Below are 14,926 nucleotides of genomic sequence, written 5' to 3'. Positions count from 1 at the left end.
AATTACTTAGCCATGCTCAGCAAAAGGAACTGAACATGATCACAGTGAGCCTGAAAATACAAGACTTCAGTGGTCTATAAACTGAAGCTGCTTTGATGGGAATATGTTTTAAACCAAAATGGATATAACATGTCAGTGAAAATGAGAGCTCAGGAGGTGAGGTGATACCGAATACTTAAACTATGTTGGTAATAAACCGATATCAATAAATCATCACAAATTAGGCTTCCTACAATTAAACTATCATAACAGAATGTGATAGACGTATAAAACGTGTTCTCCGCTGATAGAAAACGTTCCTAAATTGTGTGGCTACTTTCAGAGCAGAAGTGTTATTCACAACAAAGAACAGACAAGCAAAAGACAAATGTACTGAATTCAGGTAAAGACTTTAGGGCCAATATATTCACATTAGGCAAACTTCTGCACAAAGAAGTTAAATCAGTGCATTGTTAATTTAAATGTGAACGTGCAATAAAACACATGCTGTACCTTTAGTAGAAGGACAAAGTATTGTGTTATATAATTGTAATTTCAATATTAATCAAAAATAATTGTGATGATCATTTAGCCACAATCAATCAGCCCACACAGAGGAAAGCAGATATACAGTAAAATAGCAATGGGAACAGTGTCTTAGAAACCCCCGCTTCCACCATGTTCAAGTATTGATGTAGCTCTGAGGAATTCCCACACATCTTGTCTTCACGGACCTCTCTTGCTCCAAGATAATCAACTAAAAAGTGCATCTTCACACATTTTAGTGACAGCACAGCTTTCTGTGAACAGATTAGGTTTTCAAGTGTAAAACAGATAGAAAATATCACAACACCAAGTCATATTATCCTCTGAACAATTGCTGAATGGAAAATTGCCATGTGTGACTTGCAGTGAAAAGATCACCAGTGTCAGGAGCAAGTGAAGCGAGAGTGATTAACGAGGTCATGTTGTTTATGAGTGGATTCATGAGAGACAGTACTGAAAGCAATTGTGTGTTTAACATACTAATGCAGTCTGACAGGGCTTTGTTATTACAGCAACAACACGAAAATAAATTGGAACCTATCAAATGTGGCTTGAATTGACTCATAATGTTCTGTGGCTTTCCTTTCTAAGAACACAGAGGAGGATATTTCAAAGCGAAGGCAAATGAGACAGCATTTTTGTAGCTCTCAAGACTGCTGCTGCGCCACAAAAGCTGACAATATCTTTATAGCTTGTGTGGGGGAGAGTTGAGTGTAACCCGGGCTCGCGTCCCAGGAAAAGATGGATCACCAGTCTGGCACAGCAGCAACTATGCAACAAGCATTCAAAGTGTGCTCTTTTATACTGTAATTGGCAAATTGCTAGTGAGAAATCCACTCAATGCTGTAAAAACTAAAACAGAGTTGCATTTTCCTTGACCCATGGTGCAACTTTGCAGATCGAATGACAAATGTCAGATCCACTCGACTTTACAAATTGTAGTTTCAGGAAATAAAGGCGGTGAAGTTCTAAAATAACAACAGTTCATTGTTTTGTTGTGTTTACATTAGGGATGCTCCGATCGATCGGCCGTCGATCGATCGGCCGATACTCACTCTCTGCCGATCGATCGGTGCTCTCTAAAAATGCCGATCGCGAGAGCCGATCGCATGACGTAAAATGATGACGTGAAATACATGACACTTTTCTCTGTTCACGGCAAAACAAGCTCGCCAGTCTGGCAGTATTTTAAGGTGTCCGAAAATGACAATAAAATAGCGGTATGCAACGTGTGTGAAGCAGAAATCCTGCAGCTCCGCCCGCTGTGACGGACCGGTGAGCGGAGCAAAACACACACTAAGAGTTAGACCTAACACAATTAGCTATTTTATCTACCTCTGGAGCCAGCTAGTTATTATTATCAATATGTTTATTCTTCACTGTCGGGTCACTCATTACTGGATCAGTGAGCAGCATGAGATACTGACATGCTGTCAGGAGGGAGAGAGAGGAAAAGAGAGAGGCTCCCGTTATTTCTCCCGTGTTATTATCCAAAGTTAATATAAACTTGAATAATGTACTTCATTTGAATGTAATAATTATGTTTGTTGTTGTTTGTGGAAGCGCCAGTGAATGAGCCCCATTAAATGAGTTTTAAATATCACTTTAAATGGACGATCCCCATAGCCCACTCCATCGGATTGGTATCGGCCGATATTGATTCCGGCGATCGGCCCCAAAATTGGCGATTGGAGCATCCCTAGTTTACATTGTATTGTTAAGCAGATTGTATTTCAACTTAGCACGTAAGGCACAGTATAAATGAATTCAGTTTGTAGGAACGCAGATATAATTCAGAACATTTGTTTACTCTAATCCATTGCATCTCAAAGCAAGCCACAAGCTGTCAGAAAAAAACACTTCTATGTTTTGGTGTTTGAAAATGAGCAAATAAAACGGCAACCAGCAGTTTTAATTAATGATGTTTACAGAGAAGGTGTCGGTCTGCAAGTTAAGTGAGCTGTTGTTTCCATTCCAACCATTTAATATTTCTCAAAAGCCTCTTAAGCACTGCTGTTAGCTGAAAGCTGCATTTGAACCATCAGGAATAAGAGAGATCCAAACGCTATTCATACCTTCCACCCACAACAGCTCCAGATCACACTACTCTCACAACGGATAATATAAAAAACACTTTAGAGCACAATACGAAACTCTTCACCCATTACAGGAAAGCTTTGTACAGGATTTGTATCTCTAATTATATTCATCTGTTCAAACATGTTGTTTTAATGTAGATCTACTTGAAGCTATGTGTGCAATATGCAGCTGTAGGAAAACTCAAATACTGCATTGGAATGGTAAGGCTGAAATTGCCGGTTATATTCTTTACAATAAAAAGGAGAAAAACTTTAACTACCCAAAACGTGTTTGTTGTATTATTATTCTTTTTGAAAAAGGTCTGCATGTTAAATGCCGTCTAAAGTCTGCTACATTACATATTGCACAGGTGTACATTAATTGATTTGCCTTTACAATTACAGACCTTCATCTGAAAATAAGGTCATATATGTAATTATTTTTCTCAGCAGACTCAATTTTTAGATGTTGCCGTTTTCGACAAGGGCTTGAACAAGTAAAAACCTATCATTATAAATCTCAACTTGGGGGAAACACTGTACAATTTTCTAAGCTATACAAGCAGCTCTATCTCATCTCAACCTTTCTAATGACACTAACTACATTACGGGGCTTAATATGGACTCACCACTGCACTAAGGGAATTAAAAGTGCATACACTTCTCATTTAGCAAGTGTTTTAAGTAAAAACCAAGATAAGTGCATATGTTGGCATACATTCTCCTAAGTAAATTACCTCATTTGGGTGCTTTTAAGGTGCCTAAAAAGCCTTCAAATTACTACATTCGAGGGACATGGGCTCAAATCCTGTCTTACTTTTCCATCAGCTGGTGTGAGGCCATGAGATGATGGGAGCCTTACAAAGCCAACATAATCCCCTTGTCCTGGCCTAATCTGATGCCCTGGAACTCTAACCAAACATTCTTAAATTGTTTACTTCCGCACTGTCTTTGATATGCAGCGTGATGTGGAACCGATTTTGGAAACGATGAAAGGCTGGTCAAAAGGAGCACAACACAAAACTTTCACTGTTTTGAGACGATTCTTCATTATAGTAAAGCGAAACACATTTGAGTGAAAGCCACAGTGGTTTCCGCTCCCCCATTGAAAAAGGACACGTTGCAGCAACTCAGTTATCAAAAAAATTAAACTGGTGAATACGGTAATAGTTGTCCTTCAAGTGCTCTCGTGCTAACCTCAAGCGTGAAATGTCCCGTTTACTTTCATTTGATGGGCCTGTCAGATTGTACAAAATAAGTCTGATGTGCTACAACAAGGCTCCTAACACCCATACAATGATTGGAACAAATTACTAGGGATGCTCCGATCGCCAATTTTGGGGCCGATCGCCGGAATCAGTGTCGGCCGATACCGATGGAGTGGGCTATGGGGATCTTCCATTTAAAGTGATGTTTAAAACTCATGTAATGGCTCTCATTCACTGGCGCTTCCACAAACAACAAACATAATTATTAAATTCAAATGAAGTACATTATTCAAGTTTATATTAACTTTGGATAATAACACGGGAGAAATAACGGGAGCCTCTCTCTTTTCCTCTGTCTCTCTCCTGACAGCCTGTGAGTATCTCATACAGCTCACTGATCCAGTAATGAGTGACCCGACAGTGAATAATAAAACATATTGATAACTAGTTTAGCTTGTTCCAGAGGTAGATAAAATAGCTAAGTGTGTTAGGTCTAACTCTTAGTGTGTGTTTTGCTCCGCTCACCAGTCCGTCACAGCAGGCGGAGCTGCAGGATTTCTGCTTCACACACGTTGCATGCCGCTCTATTACTGTCTTTTTGGGACACCTTAAAATACTGCCAGACTGGTGAAGCCATTTTGGCGAGCTTGTTTTGTCGCGCACAGAGAAAAGTGTCATCTATTTTACGTCATGTGATCGGCTCTCCCAATGGGCATTTATAGAAAGCACCCATCGATCGGCAGAGAGTGAATATCGGCCGATATCGATCGGCGGCCGATCGGAGCATCCCTACAAATTACTACAAAGAAACAAGGATAATCAGATGGAAAGGAATTGCCTTTGAAAGCTAGTCAGCTCGAATGGAAGCAGTAACAGCTTTTGCCTCGCGGTGAGCTGCTTCTAAAGTTTTCTTGTAAGAAAACCACAAATGAACATGTTTGCTCTGAAGAAGTATTGCAATTATATTACACCAGTGTGCCTGTAAGTATTTTGCCAGCTACATTTTGTTCAATCATAGGAACAAATCCAAGGCAACGTGACATCCTCCGGGCTTGAAAGTGGTTTATTACTATCTCTGGTATTGATTTCATTATGACTAGAACAAGAGAAGAATAAGTAATAATAGGTCTCAACATAACACCCCCTTAAAATGTATAAAATCAATTCAAAAAGAGTCAGTAATAAATCAATACTGACCAAACACTCTTACAGGCTAAGTGAAAGGCGTGAATCATTTATAGTCACAGCTTACAAATTACAGTAGCACTAGTCATGTTGATTTTCTGGCTGCCCCCTGGACCAAAATAGCCTTTTGTGGCAGGCTGGAGTGAAATGTCCACTGAATCACTTTAATGGTAAGAGACCCACACGTATAATTTAGTGTTTTTGAGTTCCTGAGTGTGTGACATTACTTCCTGTTTGACACCTGAAATCATACTCAACTACCAAGACTTACTACAATGGCTGCTCCAGTGTACCAAGGCTACACAAGAGAACTAGCTGCTGCTACCTTTAGACCTCTGTGACTTAGAAATATTTAAAAACGATATATGCTGCTAGCTTACTGGATGGTAGGCTTAAAACTTCCAAAATTCTAAATAAATGCATGGTGTTAATAAGCCATGTCTATTGCATGACTCACTGTTACTAAGTGGATTAATGGCACAGCCATTTCCATGGTTGTGTGTAGAGGGTTTTATCTCTTGCTTGTACGTTAAGGTTTCCTTTATCAGTGTGACCACCTCACAGTTATTGTCACACCCGGACAATGGAGCTGCCAAACTGATATTTAAAATTAGCTGCATCTAAGCTAGAAATGTTTAAAGCGCCTTAGGGACAAGTACAATGTTCCATTGCCAAATATTCAAATGCATCTGAACAAATAGCATTAATAGCAGGTGATTAAGCATGTCAGCAACCCGTTTAAACAAACGGTTACATAAAATACAGGTTATGGCAGATATCCTCTTCCTTTGTGGACAAAGGTAGCAAAAACGTTGGTGGGTCGTAGGCTATACCCAAAACATAGTTGATATTTGGGGCCACTACCGATATTTTGGTTATTCATAAAACCAAACAAAATATTGTTATCTACCTTATTTTTTGCCTCAACTAGGGTGCTTCCATGTTGTCTCATTTTGTGATTTAGTGGAAAAAATTCACTATAATATTGATATTTCAATTAAGGTTTTTAGCATTTTTTCCAGAAGAGTGCCTTAGACCTTTCTTCTTTATTAAAGTTAAGGATGTAAGTCTCAAAGTTAGCAACAACAAAAGCCCAGTCTAACATTAGTTTGGGCTGACCTTAAAGAGCAACTTGCAGGTTTTTTTTTTTTACTACATTTATGCTTAACCTTCCCTGAAAATTACAATTAAAAATGTTAATGCAGAATTTGATATGTTTTACAAGACAGAAGGGCAGGAATTCAGAGGAAAAGGAGCCGTTTTGAGCTCTGCTACTAAAAACTGCTTTTTTTTTTTAAACGTCATACGTCAAACGCGTCATATTACGTCACATGGGGGAGTTAACTTTCTCGGACTCGTTCTCTGCCCAATCCACGGTAGTAGTTTTTAGTTGGTTTGAGCGGTTGTGATTTAGTGAGCTGGTATTTTTTTGGTAATTTTACATTGCATTTCACCATTTGTAATCATGGTGAGCTTTTGTTTGTGCAGGATGCACAAACTCAAGCCTGTCAGGACATCGAGTCCACAATTTCCCTCACGGGAAAAGGAACGGAGCTAGCGTTCGTTCCTGGCTGCGTTGTGCATCCACCTCCCTGCAGCACATACTCCGTCTCCACAGCTTTATCAAGAAACCGTATTACATCTCTCTCCCCCACTTCGCTGCTCTCTCTCTCTCCCCTCCGGTACACGGCACCGTAAGACATAGTGTGGAGTTGCATTAGGTAACGGTGTGGTGGCTGTACTGCTCCAGCCGTCTCCTTTGTGTTTGTTTGTTTCCCCCTGTCTGTGTTGTTTGTGTGGGCGTGGTGGATGTCACTCCTGGCTCCCGGCTCAACCTCCACTCACCTGCTGCAATCAGCTGTGCACCCTCCCCGACTACACAACTGCTTTCCATCAAGCCATTTATAACGACATATCAACGGTTGCTCCACAACCTTTCTTCGCCAGATCGTCAAATATCAGCTCTCCCCTCCGGTCAGCACCATAGTGTGGAGTTGCATTAGGTAACGCGAGATACGGCTGATACTTGCGCATTAGTTTCTGTTATGGATCAGTATCAACAGTCCTGCCAGTAACGTTACTATATTATCAATAATACTTTAGTTATAGCCTGATATATGATTGTTAACTTCTTTACAATGTTGTGATGTGACTGACGTTAGCTAACATGCTAACGCCGGTTACTCACCAAGACAGCTGCTCTGTTCTCCCACTGGTTCTCCACACACCAAAGCTCCATTTCTCTCCGATGGCCGTTATTTTTTCCAATCCTTGGCTGCTCCTGGTCTCTTGGACGCCTAGCAGTCTCATAATTATAATCACATGCATTCGAATATATATTTTCAACCTCTTCTGTGTCAAAACTAGCATTGTGATCCATGTTTATTCATTTGTTAGACCGGCCGCTCTCCCCCATGTTACGTCACAGGCGGGAGGTCACGTGCCGAGGCTTTTTTATGCGGAAGTGAAAATGTCTTACTAAAACGACGCCAGATGTCACTGTAGTGTATATTTCTGTATATTTTTAGGAAAATCTAGTGTATTCATCATTTTCCTACACATTTTTTCACTGGTGTCTCTAACCTGCAAGTTGCTCTTTAACAGTGTGCCAGCTCTAATGTTGTTTTATTGAGCCTTTCCGTTGCATTGTATGGCTCTACATTCCATTGCATCTCGGCTCACTCTTCTTTGGGTTTTCCATATGGGTTAGTACCTGATACCTGACAATACAATGGTGACGTAAAAACACTGCAGAACACTGATTGGTCAGAGAGAAAAGCAACTAGCTCGTCACAGGATAGATTGCACAAACAGTATTTTTTAAATAAATAAAAAACGTTTCCTTCATGTTTTGTAAATAACAATTGAGAAAATATGAGAAATTCAGAATATTTAGATGCAGACTACTTGGCCAGACATTGATGATGTTCTGACATACTCTGTTGAGCAGTGCAGACCACAGGGTTAGCCCTTAATGGTCTTGTAAAAAATAATAATGCTTTAATTGAATGACTCACTTTAGGGGGATGGGACAGCCCGAACAGCAGGAGCCAACAAAAATAATCGTAGCTATCCTGAGCGAAGGGTAACAAATGCATTAAACCACAATCCACCATTTTAATGAGATCATGCCCCCATTGGAAAATACTTTGTTTTGTATAAAACCTGTTTCAGAAGTGTAGGAAATCGTTGTTATAATGGCACCAGCAGGGGAAGTGTACAGTTCAAATAGTCAGCCTTAAACAAATCCTCACATTGTGTTAAACCTCAAGAGTGAGAATTGTTTCATTTGGTGTTTATCTTGAGATCTGACGGATACCCTGGGGTCGTCAGTGCACAGCTTGGGAAACACTGTAGACACTACACTGGTGGAATCTGCTGCCTCAACTCTGTACAACTAAGGTTTCCTCACAACATTTGGTAACCCAACATATCACTTAAAATCTAAATTGTTAATTTAGACAGGCAAGTGTTTTAAAGAAAAATTGATAATCGTAACCTGAGCTGAGCGTGACAAAGTTACCCATATACGTTAAATAGCAGCAGCTTTAGTATGTTGATGTTTTAACGTTACTTGGTGACAAGTTTACACGTTAGTTGAACTTCAAGAAGCTAACAAAGCTAACTTAGCCTGGTGTAATGAGGTAGTCTAGTAGTACGCTAGCTGGCAGAGTGAAACAATGAGCTCAGAGTGCAGTCAGGCTTGGCTAGCTTGCCTGCTGCTGCATGCTGTGTTGGCTATAGGGTGTAAGGCTAGCCAGCTTGCTTTGCACGCAAGGCTAGCGTTAAGTGGCTAACGAGTCGTAGCACTATCAACAATGAGAGAGAAATGTAGTAACTTACCGACTTAGCTAGCCACTCCTATTCCAAACCCTGGTCTGTCCATGGTGGTGTGCACTCCATAAAGGGAACAAATCAGACGGGGTATTATAATAACGCCTCTTAATAAATAAAAATCTTAAGCACCAGAAACCAGTGGCAGCGCACTCCCCAAGACATCCAACACAAGAGAGGAGGGGAGGCCAGCGATTCACTGGACTTCTGCCATCACACTTCGAGATACCGTCCTCATCGAAAACAACCCGAGTCCTGAGGGCATTTTTATCTGTGCCGCCTCAAGTCCGACACAAGTCCGGTCCTCTCCCGCGACCTTCAGGCAATTAATCCCACAGAGAGTAGTTTTCCCATCCAGGTTAATTCCTCCGTATTCACCGTTTCTGGATGAGTGCCGTGGTGGTTCTTCGTGTGGGAACTGATACAATGTAACCAATGTAACCAACCAGCAGCAGCGGGAGCGGGGAGGAAACCCAGGAGGAGGAGCTCTGGTCGGACCGGACTGTCAGCAGCACCCTGCACGGAGCACCGGGGGAAGACCCGGAGCTGGAGTCCCCACGCTGAACGGACTGGGATTATATCTGGTTGTTTCAGAGGAATACCCAACACCTAGTCTACTGGTTCTCAGATCTTTTATTTCAGTAAAAGAAGAAAAACATTTCCCTCAGAAGTAGAATTGTATGTTTTATTATAATCAGTTCAAAAATTAAATGTAAGCACATGTTAATGCTATTTGCCATGGTGCGAAATTAAGATAGCTAATGAGTCAAAAAGTATTATAGTACTGCATCAATGTTATGAGCAGATCATTTAAGCATCTATTGTTAAAACTAGTCTAACTATAAGTGTCAAATAAATGTAATGGACTACATGTACAATAGTTCACTCTTAAAAGTAGTAGAACCTAGCATACAATGAACATACTGTACTAAGTAAAGTATAACAATTTCAAAATTGTACGTACAGTAGTAGATTTATTTATAGTACATCCAGCTTAAAATATATTACAGCCAGCTGGTCAGCCAGGATTTTAGTTATACCGAGATTAATAATGATAGAAGTATCCAGCAACTAAAATATTGTTTATATTAGTAGCCATTAATATAATTTAAATAAGAACATAATCCTGACCAACACACTAAAAGAAACCTTCAAGGCAGTCATGTTCATCAAATGGGCATCTTGTTGAATGTGAGCACTTTTAATACTCACACAAAAGAAAACAATACTGAGGTTAACACTTAATGCTTCAGGGCCAATCGGACATTACCTCTGCGACTATAAGCCATGTTTTAATTTCACTTAACTGAATCTTTTCACAAACAAACAAAAAGGGGATATCTCTGAGAACAGCGAGCCGGAAAATGAAAAGCTTCCTCACAATAAGACTCTTTCATATATGTTAGGATTTCAACTCTACGGATAACCTTTCATGTTTACCAGCTTCAAACACCATGAAGGCTTTAAGTCGTTGTCTCTCTCGGCGATGCTGGTTTCCCAGGCAACAAGAATATGATAATGTTGCCTTTGACATGACAGAAGGAATCATCTCGCTAACAAACAGAGACAACAGGCACAGGGAGGGCTGGAGGGGGGAAGCGGGGGGGAGGGGGGCTGAATTAATGGACTCATTTTCACACAGAGGGGAAAAGCAGCAGCAGCAGGTACTCACCCTCCTCCATCCATCCTCCATCTTCCTCTATTGCTTCCAATGCATTCCTGCTGGCAGGCACACTCATGGCTTCCCAAGGGAACAGCCAGCCTCCATTGGAAAGCTAAATAACAGTCAGTGGCAGAGTGGGGACTGCAGGGACACATTTCTGATGATGACTGCCCTTCATGGCTGACTCTACAAAACCAAAGGGCTCTCGCTGCTTAGCGTTGCACCGACTAAAAACCCTGAAATGAACAAGCTGTGTGGACGCCATGTGTTTTCCATCAGTAAGAAAAAGGGCTAATCAGCCAGTCATGTGGAATCACACAGGGCTGGCTTTATTCCTGTGATCATCTTTCCATTGCTCTATAAAAGAAACTGTAAAGCCTTGAAACACATCTAAAAGAGACGTACTCTTTAGCACATGTTAAAATGTAAGATCTTTCTCAACTGACAGATATTCGCATATTACAAATCTAGATAAACCAACAATTACTATTACAATGACACATGATAAAACAAGATACAGTAATGTAGAACTATAATTATATTTTAATGATAGTATTCACCATGACCCAATTAATTTCCATTCTGCACATTGACATGGCAGAAGGACTATGCTTTTTCTTCTGCATTACATCGGCATGAAAATATGTTGCCCTGAAATTTGGAGAAAACATTCTTGTTCCCCAAAGGATCAAGTTTAATGAGCTTGTTTATCCCGTGATTTTTCCTAAAGTGCCACCACAAGAATGACCTTTTTAGGCTTTGAACGGAATATCTATAAATGTCGAAATTCTCAGTGTCCTAAATAAAAAAATACACAGCCATAGTCTAGGATATTTTAAAAGGTGATGGAGAGAAGTCACATGTTTGTTTGTTTCCCCTGTGGTTTGATGTTGGCCACGCAAACACCAGTGAAGGTTGTCTACTGCTTAATGGATGGGAGTCATGTAGACAACAACATGCATTGAGCTTAGCCTCACAACATTTTTTGTAAACATGAGATTAGCCAAGAGCCAAGAATTAATAAACAATGAACTACAATCAAGTAATACAGGATACATTTTGCTGAGGAGATTAATTTTGATTCAAAATCATAAGAAGTATCTTGTTCCCAGACTAATTCTGGGCAAAAATATTTGACTCTTGAATACCCCATGACATTCAAATGTATTATGTCGTTTTTCAAGCATGATCATCTTTCCGTTGTCCGAAAATGGGATCAAGAATATCAGTAATTACATTTGTTTTACTCCTTCTTAATTGGGACAAACTGACGATTTGACCCAATTATTCAAACAGAAAACATATATCTAGCAGAGCCATGAACACTTGCATGTTTTAATGTAACTGATCTAGAAATACATATTTACTGTTAAAAGGATGCCGTTACGTTTTTTTTCTGACTAAGTTGTTTTGTTGTCTCTCCAAATTTAAATGTTGTCAAATATATCTTTATCTGTCATATCACTACAAAAATAAGAACGTATTTTGTAAGCCTTTGGCAAAACCAGGACTGTATTTATTGTCTTTCATATAGGAATATGCTAATAGTTAATCCAGAGTAATCATGTTATGTATCTGTTACAGTGCCTACTCCTAAGAAAACAGAAGCCTGGAAGGGACTATTTTACATATTCAAGAGACTAATGCTTGACAAATCACTCTACTCAGAGATTTAGCCCTTGTGAGAGGAAAGGCTGAAGACTGAATATCATGTGAACTGTCTTCTGTGTGGCACCATGTGTTAAGCAGCTCTGAGAAGCTGTAGAGACGTCCTGCTGGGGAGCTTTCCTGTGGGCAGGAGTGTCTTGAGTTTTGAGATGCTATTATTTTACTTGGTGTTTCTATGGTACTTTCTTATCCTCTACTACAGTTGTGTTGTTATAGGTACCATTTCATCCAGCAGGGTCAAAAGGCCCCGGACTAAATTGATCACTTATCAGTGGATCTTTAGAAATGGAAGTGAGTGAAAGCCATTTGTTATGGGAAATCCATCTTTAATGGGATTTATGCATCTGCTCTTCCTTTGAGGACTAACAGTCATTTTCTTGTCAAGCCAGAAGCCTTTTAAAAAGTCAGTCTGGACTCAGTCACTGTGCAGCTTTAAAGACATTTGATCACAGTCATTTGTATAAAAGGTAATTTATGGGATAGACTTTAACAGTGACTGTTTCCAACCCCTTCAAGGGCAAACAGGTCGTAGCTCTTGGGAGAGAGAACACATACAGACACTCACTTCTTAGATCTCTCTCTGTATTTCACTCACTTGCCTTGAGGGATGAAAGCTTTCAAAGGTTCATGTGCTTCCCCTCCTCAGATGGGGCCCCCATCGTTCCTCTGGAATAACCAAAGCTGACGAGCCATGACACTCTGGAGACGGCACAAAGGCATTCTGCTCTATCTAGCTACTCTATAAAACATAGTTCCTAGATAAAGGTATCCGATCAGGCAATCATATGATTCACACAGGCTGTGTACCGACTGGTTGAGCTATGGTTCTCTCTTGCGAATAAATCTACGAGAAGATTTATATGACTCAAGTTTGGCTGCTAAATATAAAGCTATGGATAGCTGGAATCAGCTAGCCTGGCTCAACCAAATGCAAAAATAATCGACTTACCACCAAATCGGTACAAAAACCAAAGACGGCAAAGCCAGGCTAACTTTGAACTGTTTCCAATCGTTGTGCTAAGCTAACAGGCTATGGGCTCCAGCTATGAAATTAACTTAGATACATTACAGATCATTACAGTTCCTCAAAGCCCTGACTTTATGCTGGCTTCAAATGAAAATGTATATACTGTGTGCCCCCCTCTTGATGTAAGAGCCCCAAGTTCAAGAGTTGTGACGCGTTTGCTAATGTTTTGCTAAAAAAAGAAAGAAAGAGGTAGGCCATAGCACATTTTCTGTTATAGAGTTTTTCTTTAACATATTATAATAAGACCGAGGAAAATGTCTATATTTCCAACATAATTTTTTTTTTTCTTTATCATTTTTGCTTTCATGCATTACGATAACCACTGGCTACATTGCTAAATTGTTAACTTTGTTGGTTTCTTTACGACAACATTAACATTAATATTGCCAATGTTTAGCAGTGTTGTTCTCACAACTAAATCACATCCTATAAACAACTACACATGCTGTAACCACAAGTTTGACTTGAAGGCAGCTACAGTAGTTTCTGTTGGCTTGGTAAAAAACTGTTATAAACTGTGTGTGTAATGTCCTGTGATGCTGTTAAGGTGATGAGTGACTATTGTGATGATTTCAATACATCGTCTTCTGCTGTCAAATTGTCTTCAATCAGCCACTATATCCTTTTTCTGAATATTCCCTTTGTACATCACCCAGCTCGACAGGTTCACTGACACATTATGAGATGGATGAGACCCAAGCTGTTCCCAGGTTGTATTGTTCCCCAGCCTGCCGCCACCTCTTCTAAAGTGCCTTCAAGCCTAATTCCTCTTCCAGGCCTGTGGGGAGGGGGGGATGGGACCTGCGCCCCCAGTCCAATCAGCCTCTCAGCAAGCACACAAAGGTCCTGCTGCTTCTACAACTGGAAACTTGGCTTGATGGTGAGGAGGGCACACTGCTGGACTGGAGTCAATTGCATTTCATTTCAATCAGGAGATTCAGCTGGGTATCTTTTTCTGCCCAGATGATGAACAAGGTTACCTTTTTTTTATGTCTATTTTAATTTTAAAACCTTGGCTAACTGGATGAAAATGTTGGCTAGAGATAGGGATTTCAGCTGAAGCTCTTACTGGTTCTCAATATTAGATGACGCCCTGCTTTTTAGGCCTACATTCCTTCATCCGTTCTGATTTGTCTCTCCACCAGCATCATTAACAGCAGGCTGGATGGTTAGTGAAGCAGCAGAAAAAGCCTCAGGCACACTGATCCAACATAGAAACACCACTGATAGATGGTTGGATTTAAAGCAAACGTTACATACTTTGGAAAACTCTCCTATTCACGTTCTGGTGGAAAGTTAGAGGGGAAGATTGACACCAATTACATTGAAAATCAAGCTATAGCTAGCGGACGGTTATCTTATCTTAGCATAATGAGAACAAAAAATAGAAAAACAAAACGGGTACAATTCCAGCCCGGCTCTATTCAAAGGTAAAAAAATCCTGCTACCAGCATCAAATTAACATGCTTTCTCTGTTTACACATTTCCAGTTCTATGCTAAGCTGCAACTCCCTGAAGCTCAGACAACATGGCTGTTTTCACATTTAAATAGGTCACCTACAACATTTCTTCCACACAAGTACAACACATGAAAAACCAACAGCACATGATCTTATGGTTTATCTAAAGAGGCTTAGTAAAAACTGCATGTGCCTAATTGTTCAGCATGACAGCACAGAGCCCTTGTTTATGTGAACTTGGGATGTCTGTTCTCGTCCACGGGAAGTGCCCCTGATCA

General features: G+C 40.2%; 1 protein-coding gene across 4 annotated transcripts in view; it reads right to left on the bottom strand.

Moving 5' to 3' along the window:
- Nucleotides 1-9,507, bottom strand: part of znf609b (zinc finger protein 609b) — an 81,991-nt gene extending 72,484 nt beyond the window's left edge. The window contains exon 1 of one of the 4 annotated variants that reach the window (XM_079663741.1): nt 8,840-9,507. The gene's annotated coding sequence lies outside the window, so the exon portion shown is untranslated. The remainder of the gene's footprint in view (nt 1-8,839) is intronic. The other 3 variants (XM_079663740.1, XM_079663743.1, XM_079663742.1) reach the window with 3 other exon arrangements.
- Between the last annotated feature and the right edge of the window lie 5,419 nt (nt 9,508-14,926).

This window comes from Notothenia rossii, assembly GCF_949606895.1.
Source record: "Notothenia rossii genome assembly, chromosome: 2".
Taxonomy (NCBI): Eukaryota; Metazoa; Chordata; class Actinopteri; order Perciformes; family Nototheniidae; genus Notothenia; species Notothenia rossii.
This window is presented reverse-complemented; position numbering and strand designations above follow the sequence as displayed.